Source organism: Mixophyes fleayi, chromosome 4 (assembly GCF_038048845.1).
Source record: "Mixophyes fleayi isolate aMixFle1 chromosome 4, aMixFle1.hap1, whole genome shotgun sequence".
NCBI lineage: Eukaryota > Metazoa > Chordata > Amphibia > Anura > Limnodynastidae > Mixophyes > Mixophyes fleayi.
In genome coordinates, this window is record NC_134405.1 from 153,985,215 (window position 1) to 153,999,056 (window position 13,842).

At 40.1% G+C, this 13,842-nt stretch overlaps 1 long non-coding RNA gene across 1 annotated transcript; it reads left to right on the forward strand.

Moving 5' to 3' along the window:
• The first annotated feature begins 1,307 nt into the window (after positions 1-1,307).
• On the forward strand, positions 1,308-12,013 carry LOC142149995 (uncharacterized). The gene is made up of 2 exons (XR_012690958.1): positions 1,308-1,384; positions 10,030-12,013. It is a non-coding gene; the product is annotated as an uncharacterized LOC142149995 (long non-coding RNA).
• Positions 12,014-13,842: the final 1,829 nt, after the last annotated feature.

Below are 13,842 nucleotides of genomic sequence, written 5' to 3' on the forward strand. Positions count from 1 at the left end.
AAGGAAACTTGGGCAAAGTGGGTCGATGTATATACAGTATCTCCTAAGGAAGGTGTGTTAATATGGACAAAAAACCTTTATGATATCACCTATAAACATCAAGTGACACTTAATTCTTACAAACTCTATATACAGATACAATACTTACACAAACACATATAATATCATACTAAAGACACTCTAATCACATTTCTTATGTTCTATTGTATTTGTCTGTAAATAATTAAAGTTGAATGTAGAAAGATGTGCTTATTGTGGTGATTTAACTACAGTATTTTCTATAGAGTTTTAATAAGTGTACTATTTATCTGAGCCCTTATTATGTACTCACAGAGCCCTCCTGTTAATATTATTCATGCATGATAATCCTCTCATAAAACAGTACTTAGGCGTGGGGTATAGTGACAGTGGTCAGGTACGACAGAAAACCGAAGATCGAAAATACGACAAAGCAGGCAAAGAGATTACAGACAAAACTCCTTAAAAGTCTTTTATGAATGTAAAAAACATTCATCTCACACAATGGTTATGCCATTTGTGCTGATATTATTCACAATCGCATTTAGATAAGGAAATGTATGGATTTGCAGCCAAAATTTCTACTGGAGAACCACACTGCATTTTTCTTCCCTTATAAGGACTTCAACTTTACCTTTACTCAGGAGATGGTCTTGGACTTTTAAGTGACATTTTTACTGTTTCCAGGCAAAGCAGGCGCATGTGCACAAAGAGTAAAGTTCTACACACACGTATGTTCTCTTCCATACATGACCCTTATTACGTTGGTTTTGGGTTAGGCCGCTTTACAGGCTATGAACTATCTCTAGCATATACTTTTCCCTGTTTTAGGAACAATATGCAAAAATAATGGTGAGGTAAGAGTGCCTTTAACTTATCTGTATAATATGAGACAGCAAAAGTAGTTAAAGATCAACTCTATTTATGGAGTATTGGGGAATAAATTACAGTAGTCAACCACTGTCCAACTGGCGTCATACGTCCTGCGCTGCACCGTCCCTACATCTCTTCAAGAGGTCACGCGTTCACACTGACTGCTGCAAGAGAGCAAGCAGTTTCATTAGTTTAAAAGACCATTGCTGCTGCAAACAAAAGCTGCACAGTTTCAGTATAATCTGAGGTATCACTACATTGAATCACAGTCATTTAATTAGCTGAAACCATCTGTATTTTCATTGGACGGAAGCCAAAGAAGTTGGGGCGTTTCCTCCCCATCAGTTCTCCACACTAACAGGATGTTCTCCTCCCTGCTAGTGTGAAGAGAATGCAAATTACTGCAGAGATAATAGAGGCAAAGGATGGAGTTATATGGGTGTGAGGCTGAATTTTAAGCACATAGGACTAGAATGGGCATGAGACTCTGTAGGTAAGCATGAGATTGGTGGACATCAGGCTGGTAATTGGTGCACAGTGTTGTGTTTAGTTGGCATAGAACTGTGGTGGGCATAAGTCAGTTAATTTGGGTCCAAAGTCTGTAATTGCCAACATTAGCTTGTGGTGGGCATGAAGCAGTTATCTGGGCACAGGTCTGTATGTGATGGGTATAGTACTGCAGAAGGCTTAGTACTATTATGATGGGCACATGGCTGTAATCAGGAAAGGAATGTGGTGGGTATATTATGCTTGGCCTGGTACTGTACTGGTGAATATCAGACTCTTGTGCAGTATATTTACTTTTTTACTTTACTGTGCATACTATTTATGTTTTGGAAATGCTATGCACGGTGCAGTAAATATATATTCTCTTTTACCCATATTACATATATTAAATGTGTTCGTTCTCCCAACTTAGATGTCTCTTCAGGATAATTTCAAACCATTTCACATCATTATTTTTAGTGAAACACTTCTCCCATGGTTCATATATTATTTCTATGTGTTGTATGTTTTTGCAGCTTTTGTGATAAGTTTTTCATTATCTAAAAACAAATTGTACTTTCAGACACACATCTTTCAGGCAAAATATATAAATGCATTTTTCAGAATTTATTTTCAAAGTCAGGTTAGGTTTGGGAATGGAATGTTAAAGCACAAAGCCAATGCTTTGTTAGTATAAACCTGGGACTTGCCATAGTTTGCTTCATCTGTCCCAAGAATCATGTTATGTTTTGTTCATCGAACATTATCTAAAGAAGGTTATTTTTCACAATAGGGGAGTAGTTCCAACACTAATCTGTGCTCCAATCTATTTCTGTGCTTTGAAAGCAATTAGTAAAAGCATCACCGATTCTTTGTATTAAATGGTGGAGAATTCATGCAAGATAAATTTGTGCCAGATGTAACCCTTGCCTGTATAGTCAACTGTTGGTCATGACAAAAGAATCTCTAAAACTATACATGAGGTAAATTTGTTTAAATGACTATTTATTTATTTGTATGTTTATCTACACACCAGAGTACGACATCATTGGTCAGTATGAAGTACAAAGTTAAGTGAAAAGTTATTGTAAACAGTGGACATGATTTTATTTGCTATGTATTTCTGTATTTTCTTATAGAATATCCACAGCAGTGGTCAAAGTGTTAATTTCGAAGTGGCCATATGGAAAATGCAAATGAATGGCATTAGTTTTACAATGGAAGCTATAAAAGTGGCGGTATGGCATACCATTGTATATCAGCCCACTTCGACCACTCCTGCACAGTATACAAATATGGCAGGTAAACCATGAAATGCACAATGTCTACAATAGATTAATATAGCACACAATGTGTACCTGATAGTGACACACATGTGCTATATTTTGCATGAAATTGCCTGTGCATGATCAGAAATGGACTATTCGAAAGTGAATGCAAGTACATTCAATTCATTTTTGAACGCAAAGGACATTTCAGCCTTGAAGGGCGGAAAGGGGGAGGGAAGGGGCGTATGCCTGTAGCCAATGTACAGTAAGGGCATGCCAAGGTTAAGCGCACGCACATCTATACGATTCAAGCTCGGCATCTCGGAGGCATGTGATTTTTAGTCATATCTCTTGCACCAGAGCATATGTAAGTGCTGAGTGATAGTGCTGATGATCATTTATGCATGCTAGAACATGTGTTTGCAATTAAGAGCAACTGTAAAAATGCATTTTATGTAGAGTGGGCATTAAGGACATCATTATAAATGTAGTTCATGTAAAAAAATTAGTTGTTAATGTATTTAATATATTTTTATATCTCTGCGCTCTGATGGGACTTTATAAATACATGTGCATTGTGCGTATCCTGCAGTATGTAGTTTCTGTCTGCATAAGGACAAGTGCCGTAAAGGCAAAGCGCACTTATACCCGTATTCAACTAGAAGCGTTTCGTGAGACCCTCTTGTTGTTGAATATAAGCGTACCCCATGCAATTTCCGCCCAATTTAGAAAAACGCAAATTGCGTTCCCTTTGCGTTCCTTGATGAATCAGGCACAATGTGTCTAGGAAATATATAATAGTAGTAATATATTCAATAGTAATATGAAAGGAGTAGTAGAAATATGTGCAATAATATGACCAGAATAATACAGTGCTCAGTAATTTGACCAGCACCAGCAATGCACAGTAGTAAGCACAGCAGTAGTAATAGTCAGTAATAAAATTTGCACTAGCTAAAGGCGTACTGATATAGAGGCAGTTCAAAATATGGACTAAGCTGCTGCAAAAAGTAGACTGCAATCCTACTCTTAATAAAGTGCAAACAAAAACCGAATAAAATGCAGCACTAAAACAAAATATACCCATCTGTCCCAAGTCATCATTTAGAGAAATCATTCCTCCAATACAATTATAAATGAACAATAAAACCTGTTTAATCCAAAGAAAATAAACATAGAAAAATATATAAATCCACCACATATAAACATAAATAATAAACAAAAAACAAAATGTAACAAATTTGCAACCCTATAAAATAGGCTAGCTTATATTAGTCATCAGAGAAAGGAGAGATACCTAATAATATTATATATTGTGCGCAAATCTAAAAAATGAACTTTTCTGTGGGCCCACAATTATATAATCATCTAGAAATATGTATATATAAAAATCAAAAAAATCCTTATCCTCTGTATATAATAACAAAACTAGCAAGTCCCATCGATCATCCAGTTCAGAATCAATGTTGTATGGCCATGAATTAGATTATTCAATAAGAACAACAAAACGCCAATATGCAGTATCTTATAAACCTGTAGTGGCTGGGTAATGGATAATGTGTCCAGAAAACAACTGTGAAAAAACTGCCAGCTGGGTTGCTTTGAGTAGCCCACCAACACTTTTTAGCCAACAGCCAGCAGCATCACTCGAGCCCCAAGTGCAGTAGCCAGTGCCAATTAATAGTTTACCTTCCGAATTCCATATCTGGTATGAGTTCTCTGTTGAAATTATCTTATGCACATGCACATGCCCAATGTTTACTTAAAATCGCTGCCAAGGTGTTCAGTGTATTACCCGACCAAAGATCAAGTTCTCAGCCACATGATCTTGTGGTTAGAAATCATCAACCACGTAGAATGTCCACATGATACTTGCAAACATAGTTGAAAACTTTTGGTATATCATAAGCGGCCAAACTGATAACCTCTAAAGGGTTCATTAGAAATATTAACTCTGACGTGTTTTATTACTTAAAAATAATTTCCTCAGAGGGAGATCTGACTGACCTTCATATCTCCTAGGTCTTACTTATACCAACAATTCTTTACTCATTCATCAATCAGCTGTGGTGAAACTGATTGGTTTATAGCAATTGAGATTGTAAACTAATGATCTTGAATATGAATAAGATGCTGCATATTGAAGTTTTGTTGTTCTTATTGAATAATCTAATTCGTGGCCATACAGCATTGATTCTGAACTGGATGATCCATTGGGACTTGTTACTATATACAGAGGATAAGGATTTTTTTGATATATATATATATATATATATATATATATATATATATATATATATATATATGTGTGTGTATGTATATATATATATATATATATATATATATATATATATATATATATATACTGTATGCTAGCCTAGTTTTATGGGGTTCCAAATTCGTTATATATTTTGCTTATTGTTTATTATATGTTTATATGTGGTGGTTTTATATATTTTCTAAATTTATTGTCTTTGGATTAAATATGTTTTATTTTTCAATTATCATTATGTTGGAGGAGAGATTTCTTTGAATGTGACTTGGGACAGATGGGCATATTTTTTTTAGTGCTGCATTTTGTTCGGTTTTTGTTTGCCATAATGTATCTAGCTGTAGTACTAAGAGTATGTCAAGTAATATGTACATATGCTATACGGTCGATGGCTAGACATTCAATTGGTCGACAATTGAAATGTAGACAGTATTATTAGGTTGACAAATCGAATGTAGTCAGTATTATTAGGTTGACATTGCAAATGTAGACAGTATTATATGGTTAAGTTTAGATTAAAACCGAACCCACCCGAACTTTGGGTTTACGAGTCGACTCGGTACTCTCGCGCCTATTCGAATTCCAAAATGAGGCAAAACATCATTGTGATGTCGTCAGATCTCGGATCTCGCGAGTTTTGGAATCAAAACAATCCCGCTCATTCCCTCTCCCCTTCCGACCTTTCTATCACTGTTCTCAACTCCTCTACTTCCCCTGTTCCTCAACTTCGCTGCCTCGGTGTCATCCTTGACTACTCTCTCTCCTTTGCCCCTCACATTCTCTCTCTCGCTAAATCCTGCTGCTTCCAGCTGCGCAATATCACACGCATTCGGCCCTTCCTCTCCCAAGATACCACTAAAGCTCTTGTCCACTCTCTTATTATCTACCGCTTGAACTACCGCAACCTCCTTGTCACGGGCACTAGGAGTCTTTACCCAGGGATCACCAGGTGGTAGGCTTACCAGAGCAATGTAGATGGTAATAGGGTACTCTGGTAGCTGGGTGATCACGGAACAGGAAACAGCAGATGATGAGATGCTCAGGAAAGTCTATGACTAGCAGCACTGGTAATATGGAGGTAATAGTACACGAGGAACTGTAGGACAAGGACACGTGAAGGTAGTCAGTGGTCTGCGATAGCAAGTTGTACCACTGCTATAGTGAGGAGGAATGTCCAACAGAAACGAGGAGGTGATGAGAGTCAGCGGTCTGCGGATAGCAAGTGGTACCGCTGTCTGAGTGAAGGAATGTAATCCAAGTGGAGGTATCCGGGGAGTCAGTGGTCTGTGATAGCAAGTTGTACCACTGCTATGTGAGAGGATACTGGAACAGGTGATACTGGAAACAGGGATCAGTGGTCTGCTACTAGCAAGTTGTACCACTGAATATATATGTGAGGAGGTGCACGGGGAGAGACTGCAACACAGGATATACACAGGCACCTTATACACGATCCACAGTAACATGCACAATATATATAAATGACTGAACAGGTCTGCAAATATAGAAAGTCTCTTGAAGTAGTCCAGCACAAGTTAACACAGTCAATGATGGCAATAGACTCAGCGGATAGCAGACTCCAGAGGAGAACCAACACAGTCCAGCAAGATATGCAATACACCAGCACAGTCAATGAGAAGTATGCATACCGTGGTTCAGAAGCAGGCAGTCAGATAGGAGTGCAGAGATACCTGAGCGGCAGGAGGGCCGGCTGGATGAGAAGTCCCAGGATAGATGAGGCAGCGGTCTAGTAGGTGCAGCGCACAGATAAGTAGACCAACAGGGACACGAATCCACAGGAATCAGTAACACGTGGAACTGGACTCAAGGAGGGCCCAGGAGAGTGGAGATGATCCAGCAGAGGAGTAGTTGATGAGATATAAATCCAATGCTGACAGGAGGGTAGACCAGCGGGACACGTGAAGGTGTGGAGAGCGGGTCAGCAGTAGATGGGTGATAGCGCGGTCAGCAGCAGCAGGACTCTGCGGTACACGGAGGTAACCAGTAGCAACCAATAGGTGTCAGTAGCGATGGAACACGGGAGAGCAGAGTAGACCAGGAGCTGTTGATCACGGAGAGTAGCGAATGGCAATGAGAGCAGCAGTCTCGAGGAAACACAGGAGAGCTGAGAAGAGACTGTAGTGCACAGGGGCAGCGGATAGGAATCAGCTAACTTGTCACGATGATGAACACAGGCGAGTTGTAGGCTGGAGGCTGTAGTGCACGGAAGCAGCGGATAGGAATCAGCTAACAGTCACGATGATGAACACAGGCGAGTTGTAGGCTGGAAGCTGTAGTGCACGGAGGCAGTGGATAGGAATCAGCTCACAGACTTGATGAGGAACAGGTGAGTGGATGTGAAGTAAAGGTTGGAGTGCACGGAGGCAGCGGGTAGGAACCAGCAAACAGTCACAGTGAAATATAATAGCGTGAAGTGGATTAGAGGACTGTAGTGCACGGAGGCAGCGGATAGGAATCAGCAAACAGTCACAATGATATGTAATAGCGTTGAAGTGGTTTGGAAGACTGTAGTGCACGGAGGCAGCGGATAGGAATCAGCAAACAGTCACGATGATACAGTTGATGGTAGAAGTGGTATGGGAACCACAGTAGTAGAAGTGGTTTGGAAACCACAGAGGTAGAAGTGGTTTGGAAACCACAGGAATCAGCAGCGCTGAAAACACGAGGAATACAGGAACACCTTCAGAGACTCATAGGGAATGAGACTCCAAGATCAGGCAACGTGGTGTTGACCACAGGTGCTTAATATAGGGAGTGTTGCCTGATCTGCCAATTGAGTTAAAGGGACATACACTGAAGTATAGGAAAGGGCTGCGCATGCGCAGACCCTCAGGATGGAGGACGGCCACGGTTCCTAAATGTCCGGGAAGAGGCACTCACGGTCCGGTGAGTGACACTCCTCCTTACTGGCCTCCCCCACTCTCATCTCTCTCCCCTTCACTCCGTACTCAATGCAGACGCTCGGCTCATTTTCCTTTCTCGCCACTCCTCTTCTGTCTCCCCCCTCTACCAATCCCTTAACTGGCTCCCCACCCCCTACAGAATTGTGTTCAAGCTCCTCACACTTACTTTCAAGGCCCTCTCCAACTCCACTGCTCCCTAAATCTCCAACCTTATCTCCATTCACGCTCCATCCCGCCCTCTGCGTCCGGCCAATGACCGTCGCCTCTCTTCCCCCCTGGTTACCTCCGCCCACGCTCACATCCAAGACTTCTCCCGCGCTGCCCCCTCCACTGGAACCAGCTCCCCCGCTGCATTAGAACATCCCCCAACTTGTCCTGCTTCAAACTGTCCTTAAAAACCCACCTCTTCCTTAAAGCCTTCCAGTCCCCCACCTAACTGCCCTCCTTCCAGGCTCCCACCAACCCCCTCCCACTCCTGCCCTCCTTCCTGTCCCCCTCCTACCTCCCTCCTCATTCTCCTCTCCCCCACTCTCCATCTCTGCCTTCAATCTCCCCCTTTCCTCCTCCTACCCTTGCGTCTCTGTCCATCCTACCCTCCCCTTAGATTGTATGCTCCTTCAAGCAGGGCCTCCTCTCCTCCTGTTCTCTACCACCTTAACTCTGCTCTCCAGCTCCTTGTCTCTTCCGTGAGGTCCTTCTGCCCTTCTACCCCTTTCTCGACCCCGCTGGGGGCTCTAACCTTTCATCTAGCTGTACTTTGAGCTTCCAAGTTACTGTGCTTTTTTGTTAACTGTACCGTGCTGTCTCACCCTGTACCGTGTTTCTGTCTGTCCCTGTACAGCGCTACGGATACCTAACGACGCCCTATAAATAAAAATGAATAATAATAATAATAATAAATACGCGCCTCCACAGTGATCTAGCAACATTTGAGAGAGGGACAGAGAAGGTTTAGGTCAGAGTATAGAGCAGGTCAAGTGATAGAATAGAAATAGGAGGGTGGTATCAGTGTTAGAGAAAGCTCCATTGCTGAAATCCAAATATAGTAAATATACCAGTCATTGCACTGTTTTTTTTTGGAATTTGCACTACAAAGTGTAGAGTCTAATATACACCCAAAAAGAAGAGGTGCTTTGGTCATTTTTATTAATCTACAAGTCCTTGCAGCCTTTCTTTCTGAATTTGCACTACAAAGTGTAGCTTATAACATACACCCATAGACGATTGCTCAATTGCTAAGAGTCATTGATGAAGAGGAAGACAAGCAGGCTTGTCTGTAGAATATGCAGGCAAATTCTACTGCATTATATAGATAACACCCAAAGAGAAGAGCTCCATTGCTAATTACAATTGCTGAAATATAAATTATAGGCCTGCCTGGCTTGGTCTAAATCTGCAGTTACATTTTATTGTACCATAGCTCATACAGAAACAGGAGGGGTGGCATTGTTCTTGTCACTCTCCAGTCTCAGTCATGATGATACTAATCCTTCTATCACATGTACTAAAGTATATGTTCAAGTGCATACTGTTTTTAAGTCAGGAAACAAAAATGTAAATAAAAATCTTGTACCTTTTTAAAGAAAAAACTCTCTAAAAAAGGTGAAAGTTTACTGTAGAAAAACATAAAATTGCCAACATGCCATTTTACCCAAAATATTACCAGGCATACCTACATCAGGTAGCTCCCTTCTCTTAGCTAGATTTCAGCCCCTGCTGCAATCTTTACTGTCATCATAATCACCCTCATCATTGTGTACATGTTCCTCAAACAATAGTAATTCATCCCCGCTGGAATCCACCATCATAGAAGTCTATGTACTTTGATGTAATTGCCGATAATGGCCTTCCTCATGGAATTTGTAGCTCATTTTATGGCAGAACTGTCACGATTTTTAGGGCAATTCTTTTAGAGCAGAGCAAATATCAAAATGTTGTGCTGACTTATCTGCATCACCACTGGGTGTCTTGGGAAAGCTAAGTTTTTCCGAGAAGCAGTTGCCAGAGAAACTGTTACAAGATGTTGATAGCTCTTGGATCCTTCCGAAGCGAATTAAGTACTTAATATACAATTACAATAGAGTTAACAGTTTTATTTCATCCGTAAAATTTCTCTAGCTGCTTCTCAAAAAGTATAATTAAGACAATCACTTGACTCAAGCTAACCGTGTCTGCACTCTCTTCACAGGTGACTACTTCGCTGGGCTAAAGAACATTCCCCTCAAATGCTAGTCTTCTTGCAGCTGCTGCATTGTCCTACATGCTGTTGCAGAATCCCTAAAATGACCCAAACTTTTTCTGGACACAAACAGCATCTCCTGCATGTCATTGTTATTTTTTAAAAGTTCTGTAACACCAAGTTGATTGTGTGAGCAAAATAAGAAATGTGATGGAATTCCCCCACGCTGCAATGCTCTAACAATATTGGTGTCATTATCAGAAATCACATATCCTCAGGAGAGTCCAAGCAGGATGAGCTATGTTGCAATGACATGCCTTACTTTTTGTAACAGATTGTCAGCTGTATGCCTCTTAGTGAAGCCGCTAATACACAGAGTAGCCTGCTTCTGAAAAATGTGACGTACTTGGGTACATGCTGCTGCAATCTCCTACATGCTGTTGGAGAATGACGGTGAAGTCCAGAAATTTTTCCAGCTACAGACAGCATCTCCTGCATGTCCCTGTCATCATCCTCATCAGCAGCAACTAATTATATAGCGCCAGTAATTGTGCTGCCCTGTACAGAGCAGACGAGAACTAAGCAGAAACCATTATATGTTATGTTAGTTATGTAGATAGTTACAAGATATAGTTATAAGTTATGTTAGTTATGTAGATAGTTATAAGATATAGTTATAAGCTATGTTAGTTAGGTAGATAGTTATAAGATATAGTTATAAGTTATGTTAGCTCACATCAGTCCCTACCCCATTTAACTTTGCCTTGATTACAGGTGTTTTTTAATTTACCAAGGAAAATTGTGTTTTTTACATTTTTGTTTCCCTCACTTTAAAAACACTATGCACCTCAGTCTTTAACATAGGCTTTAGCAGATGATGTACAGGCATTCCTATCAGCAGGACTGGTGCCAGCAGCTGCTTGGTGCTCCTGGTCTGTTCTCAACTGATGTGAGTTCATACACTTTAAAGAACACTGCCAGGCCTATTAATAATGTTATGGCACAATACAATGTGAGTGGAGACTGAAAAATAAATTCAAAGCCGATTACTTCTGTTGAAGCACTGAACACTGGCAACTATTTGGGGGTGAGCTATAGCACAGTCTTTCGGGGAAAAGTATATGAAAATCATAATGTGACCTGTGAGGTGCTAAAAATTGACTAGAAATGACTAGAAATTAGTGTTATTGAGGTTAATAATAATGTAGGTACAAAATAATAGCTAAATTATATGATTTTCACAAGTGGCATTTTGTCAAAGAAAGCAAAACAAAACCAAACACGCGAGGGCAGTTTTGGCAAAACCAGAACCAAAACCCGAAGGTAATCCAGATCCAAAACCAAAACCAAAACACGGGGGTCAGTGAGCATCTCTAGTTTAGATATAGGGTTAAGGATGGGTTTAGGGTTAGGGTTAGGGATATTATTGTTGACCTAGTAATGCTGTCTACATTTGAATTGTTGATCTAATAATACTCTCTACATTTGAATTGGCAACCTAATAAAATTGTCTACATTTCAATTGTCGACCTAATAATACTGTTGATGTCATTATTGTTGACTTTTCAACTCTGTCTATATTATAGTGTCGACCATATAAATGTTGATCATGTAAAAGTCTAACATATGTATCACACTTGTATATATTCAATAAAAGTGACAAGCATCTATATTCAGAAGCTTATTACTTTTGCACAAGCACAGTGATAATAGATACAGATAATTGCCAATGATACCATTTATAATGTAACCCCATCGCTGACCGAAGCATCAAACTGATACGTAATAGAAATCTGTCCTGCTCTATGCTGCATACAACATACATTGTTACTGAAATTATCTTTTGTATCTATAAGGCATAATCCCCAAACCCTTTTGTATTGTAAATTCTTTGTTATTTTGTGGCCAAAACTAATCCCATTAGCTGGATGCTTAACTGAAAAATGTCACATTATAAACTATGTGTGATATTAAAATTACTGTCAACAAGTTATTATATCTGTATTTTTGTGTTGCAATAATAGAGCAAATGTTGCCATACGACGAAAATAATTATGAGATAGCTAAAAGGTAAATTGCAATTAAACTTCTTGGCATTTAGCTGCCTTCTATGGCTTATATTGACTTTTTCCTCCTTATGAAAAAACTCTCTCTCTCCTGATTTTGCTGAAGTAATTGAACATCACTCACAAAAATAGTTGACATAAAAGGCCAATGGTCATAAAACAAATATCAGCAAATGTTCCCTGAGATTAGACAGCCAAGACATTCTGTTGAGCAATTCTGCTTTATAAAGCTGCAGTGAAAATAAACTGTGCCGGCTGAACAAAAAGTACCAAAATCTTGGCCAGCAAAATACTATAGAAAATACATCTTACAAAAGTGTGATAATTCCTACTGCGAATATTTTTTACTGACTACTGTTCTTGCTGGATTCTTCAATGGCTACATGTCATTCAGGACTTGATAATAAGTATCTAGCCGCTAACACCTGAACTGTATTAAAAATAGGATTATTATTATTACATTTTTTATTTTTATTTATAGGGCGCCACAAAGTATCCTTAGCGCCGTACAAGGACAAACAATGGTACAGTACAAGGTGAAACAGCACAGTACAAGTAACAGTAAGCACTATAACTCTGGGGGCTCAGTCACAGCAAGAAAGAGAGGGAGGGGAAAAGTGAGTACAGGCAGGAAACTATGGCCCAAGAGGGTGGACACGGATGACAGGTAAAGAGTCACTGAGGGGATCGGAGAGAAGCGAGAGGAGACAGAGGGCAGAAGGTAAGAGAGGAGGTGAACTGAGTAGCTGGAGAGCGCAGTTAAAAGTGATGGAAACAGGAGGTAGGAGAGCCCTGCTCAAAGGAGCATACAATCTAAAGGATGAAATGGTTTCTTATGGCCTTGTTTCCACCATAGTTCTAGAAGATTTTAATGCTGAGTTTAAAATTTATGAATGCAGCACAATCTATTTCTCATGTGTTAATATGTGCTACCAGTACAATAGATTATGTCGGTGAAAGCACGATGCATGAAAACCACATGGAAAATAAGGTTAAAATTCATCACTAAAATCTGTCTAAAGCACCCATTACTTTGTATAAGTTTTACACATTTTCCAGCAGATATGTGTGAAAAGGTGAACATTGTAGGGGTTGTTATCAGATAGCACTGACGTCAAGGCAATGGCGCAACCACCATTGGTGCAGCAGGTGCGGTGCACCGGGGCCCATGAAGATAATGGAGCCCACTGCACAGGGAACTAGTGAGCTGTGGGAGCCAGTTCCCTCCTCCCCGCTTCCCTGCATCGGGGGCCCACAGCTCGCTAGTTCTGCCTCTGCATCAGGGCCTGATTATCCAGTAGGCTGATTAGGCTACAGTCTAGGGTGTAAGGCTTTGGGGAGAGGAGCAATAATTTTAGTGGTGCAAAATTGTGACGGAGAGGTATAAATTGAAAAACATTTTAAAATATTAGATTGTTCTAAATGTAGTAAGGTTTTATTTTTATGTATTACCACGGCAAAGGCTTTAGAGAATGAGTCATCCTTGGGCAAGCGTTTGAATATAAGCGAGTAGGAGAGACAAGAATGGAGTTGCGTACCAACCCCTACACCTTCATGCCTCTGTTCAACTACATAGTTCTGTTTTAAATGAAAGCGAAATGAGTGGCAAAGATTGACGAGACTTTTTTAAAAAGCCAAATGAAGCTGAGTTTCAAAAAAATTGGGAACATAGACATTGATGGGAGTGAAGGAAGCTGTACTTTAAATTAACTTCATTTTCACCTACCGCGTACAAGCCTGGTGTGCATGTCAAGGG